Raw genomic sequence first — 13,006 nt, forward strand, 5'->3', positions numbered from 1 at the left:
AAAAAGCATCAAAAAGAATGAGCACAGTCTAAGGGAACTCTGGGACAATATCAAACACATGAGCATTCATATTAAAAGTGTTCCAGAAGGAGAAGAGAGACACAAAGGGGCAGAGAATCTATTTGAAGAAATAATACTTGAAAACGTTCCTAACCTAAAGAAGGAAACAAGTATCCAAGTACAGGAAGCACACAGAGCACCAAATGAGATAAATCCAAAGAGGCCCACAGCAAGACACATTATAATTGAAGTGTCCAAACTAAAAGATAGGAGAGAAACCCTAAAAGCTGTAAGAGAAAGAGAGCAAGTGACATATAAAGGGAATCCCATAAAGCTATCTGCTGACTTTTCAGCAGAATCCCTACAGGCTAGAAAAGAGTAGCATGATATATTTAAATTGCTGAAAGGAACAAACCTACAGCCAAGAATACTCTGTCCAGCAAGGTTATCATTCAGAATGGAAGGAGAGATAAAGACTTTCCAAGAGAAGCAAAAACTAAAGGAGTTTATCACCAAGAAACCAGTTCTACAAAAATGTTAAAAGGAATTATTTAAGAGGGAAAGAGAAGATGACAAATAGGAATAAGAGAATTATTTTTTAAAAAGGCAATAAAATCACTGGTATAGGCAAAAATACAGGAAAGGTAGCAGATCAATCACCTGTGAAGATAATATGAAGGTGAAAAGACAAAAGGTCTAAAATTTTCTATTTCAAAGATGAGAGGGTAATGGACACACACACATAAAACGAGAGGTTATATATGATAACAAAAACATAAAATGTGGAATGAGATGAGAAAAGAGTAGAGCTTTTAGAAAGAGGACAAACTAAAGAGAATATCAATGCAACATAGATTGCTATATATTTAGATTATTATACATGGGCCTGTGGGTAATCACAAACAAGAAACCTACAATAAATACACAAATAAGTAAAAGAGAGGAAATCAAACATATTACCAAAGAAACTCATCAAGCCACAAGGGAAGAGAGCAAGATAAAAGAAAGGCACAAAGAAGAACTACAGAAACACCCAGAAAAAAGTTGCAAAATCACAATAAATGCAATTTTATCAATAGCTACTCTAAATGCCAATGGACTAACTGCTCCATTCAAAAGGCATACGGTGACCAACTGGATTAAAAAACAAACAAACATGTAAATGCTGCATACAAGAGACACACTTCAGACCTAAAGACACTCACAAACTGAAAGTGAAGGGATGGAAAAAGATACTCCATGCAAATGGCAAAGAAAAGAAAGCTAGGGTAACAATACTTATCTCAGACAAAATAGACTTTAAAATAAAAACTGTAACAAGACACAAAGAGGACTAAATAATGATAAAGGGACCAATCCAACAAAAGCACATAACACTTGTAAATATCTCTGCCCCCAACATAGGAGCACTAAAATATATAAAGTGATTATTAGCAGCAATAAAAAGAGAAATAGACAGTAACTCAGTAATAGTAGGGGACTTTAATACTCCACTTACACCAGTGTATAGATCATCCAAACAAGGTCAATAAGGAAACATTGGTCTTAAAAGACACATTAGACTAAATGGACTTAGTAGTTATAGATAAACATTCCATCCCAAAACCACAGAATGCACATTCTTTTCAAATGCACATGGAACATTCTTCAGGATTGATCAAATGTTAGGATACAAAACACGTCTCAATAAATTTAAGAAGATTGAAACAATACCAACCATCTTTTCTGAGCACAAAGTATGAAAACAGAAATCAACTACAGGAAGAAAATCAGAAAAGCCAAAAATATATGGAGATCAAGCAAAATGCTACTGAACAACAATTGGGTCAATAAAGAAACCAAAAAATACCTGGAGACAAATGAAAATGAAAATAAGATGTGCCAAAATCTATGGGATATAGCAAAAGCAGTTCTAAGAGGGAAGTTTATAGCAATTCAGGCCTACCTCAACAAACAAGAAAAATCCCAAATAAACAATCTAACAGTGCATCTAAATGTACTGGAAAAAGAAGAAACAACGGAGCCCCAAATCAGCAGAAAGAAGGTAATAATAAAAATCAGAGCAGAAATAAATGAAATAGAGATTAAAAGAACAATAGAAACAAACCATTGAAATAAAAAACTGGTTCTTTGAAAAGACAAACAAGATTGGCAAACATTTAGCTGTATTCACAAAGAAAAGCAAGAGAGAAGACTCAAATAAATAAAATGAGAAACCAAAGAGGAGGAATTACAAAATTTATTACAGAAATACAAAATATTACAAGAGAATGCTATGAAAAGCTATATGCCAACAAATTGGATAACCTACAAGAAACGGATAAATTCTTAGAATCACACAACTTTCCAAAACTGAATCCAGAAGAAATAGAGAATTTGAATAAACCAATTCAGTAAGGACATCAAAACAGTAATCAAAAACCTCCCCAAAAATAAAAGTCCAGGACAGACAGCTTTCCTGGTGAATTCTACAAAACATTCAAAGACTTAATACCTATCCTTCTCAAATTATTCCAAAAAATTGAAGAGGACAGGAAGCATTCTAACTCAATCTATGAAGGCAATATTACCCCGATCCAAAAACCAGACAAGGATAACTCAAAAAAAGAAAACTATGGGCCAACATCACTGATGAATATTGATGCCAAAATCCTCCACAAAATAGTAGCCACTTGAATACAACAGTACATTAAAAAGACCGTACACCATGATCAAGTGCGATTTATTCCAAGGATGCAGGGCTGGTTCAACATCCGAAAATCAATCAACGTGAGACTTTAACAAAAAGAAGTATGAAAATCACATAATCATGTCAATAGATGCATATACGGCGTTTGACAACATACAGCATCCATTTATGATATAAAGTCTAAATAAAATGAGTATAGAAGGAAAATAACATAATAAAGGTCATATACAACAAAACCACAGCTAGTATATTTCTCAATGGAGAAAAACTTGAAGTTATCCCTTTAAGATCAGGACCCAGAGAAGGATGCCCACTGTCACCACTCTTATTTAACATAGTATTGAAAGTCTTAGCCAGAGCAATCAGGCAAGGCGAATAAATAAAAGGAATCCAAATTGGAAAGGAAGAAGCGAAACTGTCACTCTTTGCAGAAGACATGATTTTATATAGAGAAAACCTTAAAGAATCCACTAAAAAACTTTTAGAAATAATGGATACAGTCAATTCACAGGATACAAAATCAACATACAAAAATCAGTTGCATTTCTATATACTAACAACGAAGTAGCGGAAAGAGAAATTAAGAATACAATACCATTTACAATTGAAACAAAAATAATAACATATATAGGAATAAATTTAACCAAAGAGGTGAAAGATCTGTACCCCCAAAACTACAGAAAATTGTTGAAGGAAATTGAGGAAGACACAAAGAAATGGAAACATATTCTGTGCTCTTAGATTGGAAGGATTAGCATAGTAAAATATCCGTACTTCCTAAGGAAATCTATAGATTCAATCCAACCCCTATCAAAGTTCCACTAATATTTTTCACAGAAATAGAACAAAGCATCCCAAAATGTGTATGGAATAACAAAACACCCTGAATAGCCAAAGGAATCCTGATGAAAAAGAACAAACATAGGGGCAGGCCCCATGGCAGAGTGGTTAAGTTCATGTGCTCCATTGTGGCAACCCAGGGATTCCCAGGTTTGGATTCTGGGTATCGACATGGCACCACGGGTCAGGCCATGTTGAGGTGGCATCCCACATGTCACAACTAGAAGGACCTGCAACTAAGATATACAAATATGTACTGGGGGTATTTGGCGAGATAAAGCAGAAAAAAAAAAAGAGAGTGTCATCAGTTGTTAGCTCAAATGCCAATCTTAAAAAAAAAAAAAACCGGGAGGTATCATACTCTCTGATTTCAAATATACTACAAAACTATAGTAAACAAAACAGCATGGTACTGGAATAAAAACTGACACAAGGATCAATGGAACAGAATTGAGAGCCCAGAAATAAACCCACACATATATGGATAACTACTTTCTGACAATGGAACCAAGAACATACAATGGAGAATGGAAAGTCTCTTCAGTAAATCATGTTGGGAAAATTGGACAGCCACATGCAAAAGAATGAAAGTAGAACATGATATTAGACCGTGCACAAAAATCAACTCAAAATGGATTAAAGACTTGAATGTAAGATCAGAAACCATCAAACTTGTAGAAGAAAACATAAGCACCATGCTCTTTGACATCAATCTTAGCAGCATTTTTTCGAATACCATGTCTGACCAGGCAAGGGAAACAAAAGAAAAAATAAACAAATGGGACAACATCAAACTAAAAAGCTTCTGCACAGCAAAGCCAATCATCAATAAAAGGAAAAGACAACCTAACAATTGGGAGAAGATATTTGCAAATCATATATCAGATAAGGGGTTTATATCCAAAATATACAAAGAACTCATACATCTCAACAAAAAAAAACTAACCCAATCAAAAAATGGGCAAGAGATCTGAGCAGAGATATTTTTCTTTTTGTTCTTTTTTATAATTTTCATCTATTTATTGATATAAATAACTTATTTGTGGAAGTATGGCTTTATAGTTCTTTCCTTTGGCTCTTTAGACATGTCTTCTTTTAGATTTTTGAATACTTTTACCTAACTTATTTAAAGTCTTTATCTAATAAGTGCACCATCTAGGCTTCCTTGGGGACAGTAAGTATTGCCTCTTTTTTTTTTTTTTCCTTTTTTATGAGCCATACGTTCCTGTTTCTTTGCAAGTCTTACTTTTTTGATGAAAACTGGAAATGTAAATAAGATAATGCAGCAATTCTGGAAATCATATTTACCCGACCGCTATCATTCAGAATTTCTTGTAGTTCCTATTTGTTATTATTGCAAGTTGTTCTTTCTTTGGCTTTTCTGAACAAATTTTAACATCTGCTTCCTTTGTTACAAATTTCCCTTGAAGTCTTTGCTCAATTAACATAGTAGTCTGCTAATTAATTATTGGACAGATATTTCCTTAAGTTTATTAAACCAATCAGTCTCCCAGTCTTTGTCAGGTGTTATGTGTGTGTTTCGGGGCATGTCTTCAATGCTCCTATAAGTAGTTTATAACTATACTTTACCCTTCTCTTCCTTTGTGTGGAGCTTCAAGGTTAGTTAGCATTGAAAGATTAGAGTTTTCTTAGGTAATTCCTGAGAATTCATCCAGACATCATCGTGAACATGGCCCTCTAGAGTCCTAGGGATATATTGGGACTTTTCAAATTTTGCTAGAGATATCTCATTCCACAGATTTTTCTGTTAAGGTTTTTGGTTATCTTAGTGTTTGTCCCATTTATTATCACTACCTCAGGCAGCTGGGATGTTAAAAGCTTTCCACTGAAATTTTCTTGGTAAAATGCCTCAGAGAAAATGTTCTCTCAGTGTGAACTCTGAGTCAGATTAGATAAAGACAAGCCCTGCAGATGGGGAATATTGGATCCTGAAAGATAAATAAAATAATTCTCTGGGATTGAAGTCTGGAAGAGCTCTAAACCTGTTCAGCCCCCTCAATGTACGCTGGAATGCCGGTTTTCATGGGTATCATGATGGCAAAGATGTTATTGTTGTGGGGAAAGGGTTATGTAACAGCACAAGTTAAAATGCCACAAAACTCACTGTTATTGCCAGGACTTAGCTATTTTTTTTAATAAACCATCCCTGCATTGTGGAAAGCCTTTTATTAATGTCCAGATCTCCAAAAAAGTGTATTTTGATATTTTTACACTATTTGCATTGTCTTTTTGAAGGAATGAATTTTCATAGGCCATTAATCCACCATTCTGGAAGTGCCTCCCATAACTTTTCACATTTTTAATGCAACATATAACATGTTGTATATGTACCTCTGTTTATGGAGTTACCTAAAAAGTTGCAAATTTTAAGTGAGTTTAGAGGAAGAGAAGACTCTACAGAAGGTTCTGGTTGTACTGAAAATTATCCCAACAAATGGGCCTGGTAAACTTACAGATGAATCATACTAGATTTTTTTTTTTACCAGAGTAGGAAACTCACAGTGAAGACACTGTGATTTTTAATCACTCAATATACTCTTCTTTTCTCAAAAATTCTCCCTTTGATAAAGCAATTCAAAGCTTGCTAACAGGCTTTGATACAGACAAAATTCAGTAAGAAGATTCCAAATGAAAATGATAAAAAAATCTTTCCATTGTTAAAGAGATGTTATTTTATCCAACAAATTCTAAAAATGAGTATATATAAGTACTTGCTATTTTAAAATAGAAATGATATATATATATATATATTTCTGGGCCCAAACAGCTGCAGAGGGCACAAGTAATTTCCTTGAATATGGACTCAGATTCTCATGTCAGCCAGTCTGGCACATAAGGAGCTTAAAAGCTGCCACTCTATCCAAACAAAAAGTAAAAAGCTGAACAAAGTGATAAACCAACACATTCTTCTAAGATCATCATTCTGTGTTATTAGCATTAGTCTGTTACCAAAACCAGAGAAAGATATTAAAAGAAAAGAAAACTACAGACAAGTATCTCGCCTGAACATAGATGCAAAAATCTTGAACAAAATATTAACAAATCGAATCCAACAATTTATAAAGATGTTTACACACCATGACCAAGTGGGATGTGTCCCAATTATGCAAGGCTGGTTCATCATTTGAAATTAATTAATGTAGTCCATCACATCAATAGGCTAAAAGAGAAAAATGACATGACCATATCAATAGATAAGAAAACGCATCTGGCAAAATTCAACACTCATCCATGATAAAAAGTGTTGAGAAATAGGACTAGAGGGGAACTCCCTCAACCTTATAAAGAAGATCTACAAAATAGACTACAGCTAATATCATATTTAACATGAGAAACTCAAAGCTTACCTTCTAAGATCAGGAACAAGATAAGAATGTCCTTTCCTACTGCTGCTTTCCAAAATTGTAATAAAAATTGTATTTAATACAATAAAACTAGAAAAGGAAATAAAAGATATACAGTGAGAAGGAAGAAATAAGAATGTTCTTGTACACAGAGGGCATGATCATCTATGTGGAAAATCCAAAAGAATTGAATTAAAAAACTCCTGGAACTAATGAGAGATTATAGCCAGGTTGGAGGATACAAGGTTAATATACAAAAGTCAATCAGGTTCCTCTATACCAGCAACGAGCAAGTGGGATTTGAAATTAAAAGCACATTATTATTTACATTATCATCTCCATCCAAAATGAAATACTTAGACGCAAATTTAACAAAATATATACAAGATTTGTATGAGGAAAACTACAAAACTTTAGGAAAGATATCAAATAGAAACTAGATAAATGGAGAAATATCCCATGTCCATGAATGGGTAGTCTCAGTATTGTCAAGATGCCAATTCTTCCCACCTTGACCAATAAATTCAATGAATCCCAATCAAATTTCCAGCAAGTTCTCTTGTGGATGTCAACTAAATGAGTCTAAAGGTTATATGGAGAAGTAAAAGACTTAGAATAGTCAAATCAATATTGAAGGAGAACAAAGTCGGAGGACTGATGCCACCTGACTTCAAAATTTAACATAAAGCTATAGTAGACAATATGGTCCTGATGAAAAAAATACACAAGGTAAATCCATGGAACAGAACAAAGAGTCCTAAAATAGACCCATATTAATATGGCCAACCGATCTTTGACAAATGAACAAAGACAGTCTTTTCAACAAATGGCGCTGTAACAACTGGACATACACATGCAAAAAAATAAATCTAGACACAGACTTTATACTCTTCATAAAAATTATTTCAAAATGCTTTATAAACCTAAGTGAAAAATGCAAAAATGTAAAAATTTTAGAAAATAACATAGAAAAAAAACTAGATGATCTTGAGTATAGCAATAACTTTTTAGTTACAACATGGAAAGTGGTATCCATGAAATAAAATATTGATAACTTGGAGTTCGTTAAAATTTAAATAGTGTTTTATGAAAGTCAGTGCAAGAGAATTAGAAGACAAGATACAGACTAGGATAAATATATGCACGATACATCTAATAAAGAACTTTTAGCCAAAATATACAAAGAACACTTGAAACTCAGTAATAAGAAAGTAAGTAGCCATATCCAAAGATGAGGAAAAGCCTTAAAAGACAACTCACCAAAGAAGATATGCAGATGGGGAGTAAGTATATGGAAAGATGTTCAACATCTTGTATCATTAGTGAATTGCAAATTAAATTAACAGTGAAATATCACAACACACTTATTAGAATGGCCAAAATGTGAAACACTGGCAACATCAAATGTTGGCAAGAATGTAGAGCAACAAGAACTCTTCATTCATTGCTGGTGGGAATGCAAAATGGTGCTGCTGCTTTGGAAGACATTTTGGCAGTTTCTTACAGAACTAATATTACTTTTACCATATGATCCCGCAATCATATTCTTTGGCTATTTATCCACCGAAGTTGAAAACTTTCATCTACAAATAAGTCTTGATAGATTTTTACAGCAGCTTTATTTATAATTGCTAAACCCTGCCATAATTGCCAAAACATCCAAGATGTCCTTCAGTAGAAGAATGGATAATAAACTGTGGTGTATCCAGGCAAGGGAATATTATTCAACACTAAAGAGAAATGAGCTATTAAAGCATGAAAAGACATGGAGGAAACGAAGAGGCATATTACTTAGTGAAAGAAGCCAACCTGAAAACACTACATATTGTATGATTTCAACTATATGACATTATGGAAAAGAGAAAACTATGGAGACAGTAAAATGATCAGTGTTTATTATCAGTTCCTGGGGAGGGAGAGATGATCAGACAGAGCACAGAGGATTTTAAAGCAGTTAAGATAGTCTGTACAGTAGTACAATGGTGCATTCATGCAAATGTACATCTTTTCAAACTTATGGAAAGTAAAACATCAAAAGTAATCCTAATGTAAACTATGGACTCAAGGTGATAATGAGGCTTAAATGTAGATTCACCAAATGTAACAAATATACTACTGTGTTGTAGGATGTCAGCAATGGATGAGGTCATGCCTATTTGGGGACTACAGCTATATAAGGACCTATATATTTCACTCAATTTTTTTGTGAATTTAAAGCTGCTTTAAAAAAATAAAATTATTTGAATGAACAAAATTTGGTAATCTATTTTTAAATTTCCTTATTAACTGCTCCTTTTGCTTCATCACTTCTCCCTCATTCACACCTAGAGAATCATTAAAGGTCACCTAAAAGAGTTAGATTTTTATAGAAAAGGCAAAAAAAAATCACTTACAGGTATGGATTTACACAGTGCGCTGACTCTGGAAAAATATTATTGTTGCATACAAACTCCCAGGGTGATCATGAAAGGGAGCAGTGAAAGGAAATATCCCCAGAAGTCATTTTTTCAGGGAGTATATCTGGTTGTGGACATGGCAAGGAAGAGATAACCTGAGGCATAGGTCTACCCCATTCATGGCTTGGCCAGCTCATCAGCAACTTAGAAAGAAAAAGATTGAAAGTTTGATGACAAAAAGGTATGAGAGGTGATAAGGCAGTGAATGGACCTCTTAGAATGAGTGTGATGTGTAAATATATTTGTTCCCCATAAATGCCCACCGGACATCAAAGAGAAGACTCTTGATGAGCAAACTGATAGCATGACCCATCTGTGAATACTAGTCAAGTTCTTTGCAAGCTTTCACTGCTTGCTAAATTGATCCACGGAATAATGGATCTAATAGCAGTCTACTATTATACATGAACTTAAAAATATGGATTTGTCTTCACCATTGTTTTTCTGGCCACCCCTACAGCACAATACCCAAACTAGCATCAGTAAAGGCCATTGCAGAGATCATAATAAACCACCAGTCAGATATCCGGTATCACATTTATTATATCAGACCTACTTAATCATGAATGAGATAGTGATTTCTCTTAACAAGAATAGACACCTTCTGTTTATAACACTCCTGTACATGGATTCACAAAACTCATTTTATTCATTGCCATTAAATCCCACCCAACATTACCTCTTTATCAAGAAATCCATATTACAACAAAACAATGGGTTCGTAGTCATGAACTTCAGCACCAGAAATTTGTTCTAACTATTATCCAAGTTGCTTTCTCATTAATTTGAGTCAAAGCAAATTTTTAAAGGTAGTATATTTTTCACGTTTGAAAAGAAAAGACTCTTTCTTCTGAAGTCCCATTTCAATAAAAACTGAGAAAAATAAAGTTACAAGGTGAACTTAGTTTACTTTTCCTTGTGATACTGCAAATATCTATGCCTTTTATTCATCCTCCAGAATTTCTCTATTAGATTTTTTCTAACCTCAAAGGACAATTGATTCCATTTGTTGATGCTTCTGTATAAATAAAGAAAAGCATCCCTAGAGAATCCATTGAATTCACTAAGTCGTTCATTGTTAGAATTTGCTGCCTGTTTGTTGTTTTAGAACTAGTAACAAATGTGTTCAGTGTGGGTGACACATTCTTATTCTACATATGGTTAATTTTTTACACCAGAGTTTTTCCATGACATTTTTCATCTCCGGATTTCTCAAGGTGTATATTAAAGGATTTAACATGGGAGTGATAACCGTATAAACAACAGTTATGGATTTATCAATGGGAAAGTTTTAAACAGGTCTAGCATACATGAAAATACAGGTAACATAAAACAGGACAACCACCATGATGTGGGAACTGCAGGTAGACAAGGCTTTGCGCCTCCCTTCCTGACTGTGAGTTTTAAGGGAATTCAGGATCACTCCATAGGAGATCAAAAGAAGGATGAAGATGACCATACAGATTGCTCCACCATTGGCAACCACAGTGAAGCCTAGAAAGTAGGTGTCAGTGCAGGCAAGTTCCAGTAATGGGTACATGTCACAGACGAAGCGGTAAATGACATTGGGGCCACAAAAGGGGAGACTATATACAAAGAGAAGTTGAACTATAGAGAGCAAAAACCCTCCCACCCATGCCACCACCACCAGCAGGATGCAAATCTGTCTATTCATGACAGTCAAGTAGTACAGCGGCTTACAAATGGCCACATAGCGATCATAGGCCATTGCCACCAGAATGAAGACCTCAGCACCTCCAAATAAGTGTTCTAGAAAGAGCTGTCCCAGGCAAGCTGGGAAGGAAATTGTCTTTTTATTATAGAGTAAGTCTATAATCAACTTGAGTGAAGTGGCAGTGGGATAAACTGCATCCATGAGTGATAGGCAAGGAAGTAGTACATCAGGGAGCCCAGGGAGGGGCTGGCAAAATCAGTCACCACAATGAGCAGGTTGCCCACCATTGTCACAATGTAGATGAATAAAAACATGACAAATAATTCTTTTTTTGCCTCAGGATCCTTAGTGAGGCCCAGGAGGACAAATTCTGTTACATTGTTACTATATCCCATTTACTCTTCTATAAGGCCTGTTTCAGGGATTAGAGCTCAGAAGAACGGGACCTGAAATACAATTGTGAACATGACTATGAATACATCCATTTTGTCACTGGGACATCTTCATCATTACATTTTCTACAGTGGTTTACATACAATAAACATTTAGCAAATATCAATTGAATTCTTCCAAAGAGCTCATTACACCCTACTTTAACAATTCTACTTCTCAGATGATTTTGTTGGGCCTACAAGTAAGAGGTTATATCTCAAAATCTTAGCGGATTTTCTGTGGAGAAGCACAATTTAAGGCACAAGAGTCGAGTCTTGCATTTAATAAAGCCTTATTTAAACTGCATGATTTCTTGGCATAAAAATCAGCAATGATGAACAGAGAAAGAGTTCCTGCTCTCTGGAAACTTGCTCTCTAGTGGTGGTGATAAACTCTAAATAAATTGGCATGAAGTCAGACCTTTGAGATGGTAGTATCTGTGGTGAATACCTTGACAATGTGACTTATGTAGCATTAAAAATATTGTCTCTTCTGGAATAGCTCACTTAAAACTGTGTTATTCCACTGTTACATGTTCAAACCTTCATGTTTCAAAGGACATACAGTCTTCATGAATCTCTCATTCAATTTAAAGAAACTAGACTTTGAACTCTATGACATACTTAGAAAATAATTGAATTTATTGTTCCCTATAGCAACTACTTGGCCTGACTCTCTGGCAGCTTTTTAAGAAGTTGTAATTCTCTCCATTTAATCTTTGCCTATCCCGCAAGTCTTAACACACAATACACTGCGTAAATTTTCAGCAAATATTTTTGAACTGAAACAAAATGACGTATGACTATCGCCTCTATTAAATTAGCAGGTAGTGTTTTTTTTTCAAAACTCTTGGGATGAGAAAGGTAGTGAGGGAGGAGAAAATAGAGGTAGAGAAAAGAGAGGTAGAAGATACTGGAAAGAGAGGTAGAGGACAATGGGACATAGTTTTGTTTACAATGTTTCTTAGGTACTGAGAGAGCTCAAAATAGAATTTCAGTGCTCAGATTTGAAAAAGCAGCATACTCAAGGGAAAATTCCAAGTTCAGGGTAAAAAGGCATGGGTTTGAGACATTTTCAAAATGTAATTACAAACCTACTCAGTTTGCTCACTGGAAAACAAAGGGTTTGAAATAGCTGTTGTCAGAAGCCTTTCTAGTCCAACTATTTATGGTACTATTAGTGCAGCCCCACCTTATTTTATTCTGCTGACAATTTTTCCTTTCTTCATATTTTTATAATTAAATAAAAGATTACAAGCTTATCACCATTACTTAAAATAACATAGCCAGTGGCAATAGGATTTGATAATTATGGAGATCAAATGATGATTATAAGTTTCTCATTCAGTGTGTACCTATTTAAGATCCAAAACATCCTTTGAGAGAGAACATAGCACAGTGGTGAGTAATGTGGACTACGGAGCTGCACTGCCTGTGTTGGAATCCCAGCTTTGCTACCCACTATCTAGGTGACCTTTGGCAACTTGATAAACCCCTCTGTGCCTCAGTCTCATCATATTTAAAATGGTTATACTTAGCTTTTAGGTTTG

General features: G+C 34.7%; 1 pseudogene; it reads right to left on the reverse strand.

Annotated features, from left to right (window-relative positions):
- Positions 1-10,318: 10,318 nt before the first annotated feature.
- Positions 10,319-11,420, reverse strand: LOC106844101 (olfactory receptor 4A16-like; annotated as a pseudogene).
- Between the last annotated feature and the right edge of the window lie 1,586 nt (positions 11,421-13,006).

The sequence above is a fragment of the Equus asinus genome, chromosome 17 (assembly GCF_041296235.1).
Source record: "Equus asinus isolate D_3611 breed Donkey chromosome 17, EquAss-T2T_v2, whole genome shotgun sequence".
Taxonomy (NCBI): domain Eukaryota; kingdom Metazoa; phylum Chordata; class Mammalia; order Perissodactyla; family Equidae; genus Equus; species Equus asinus.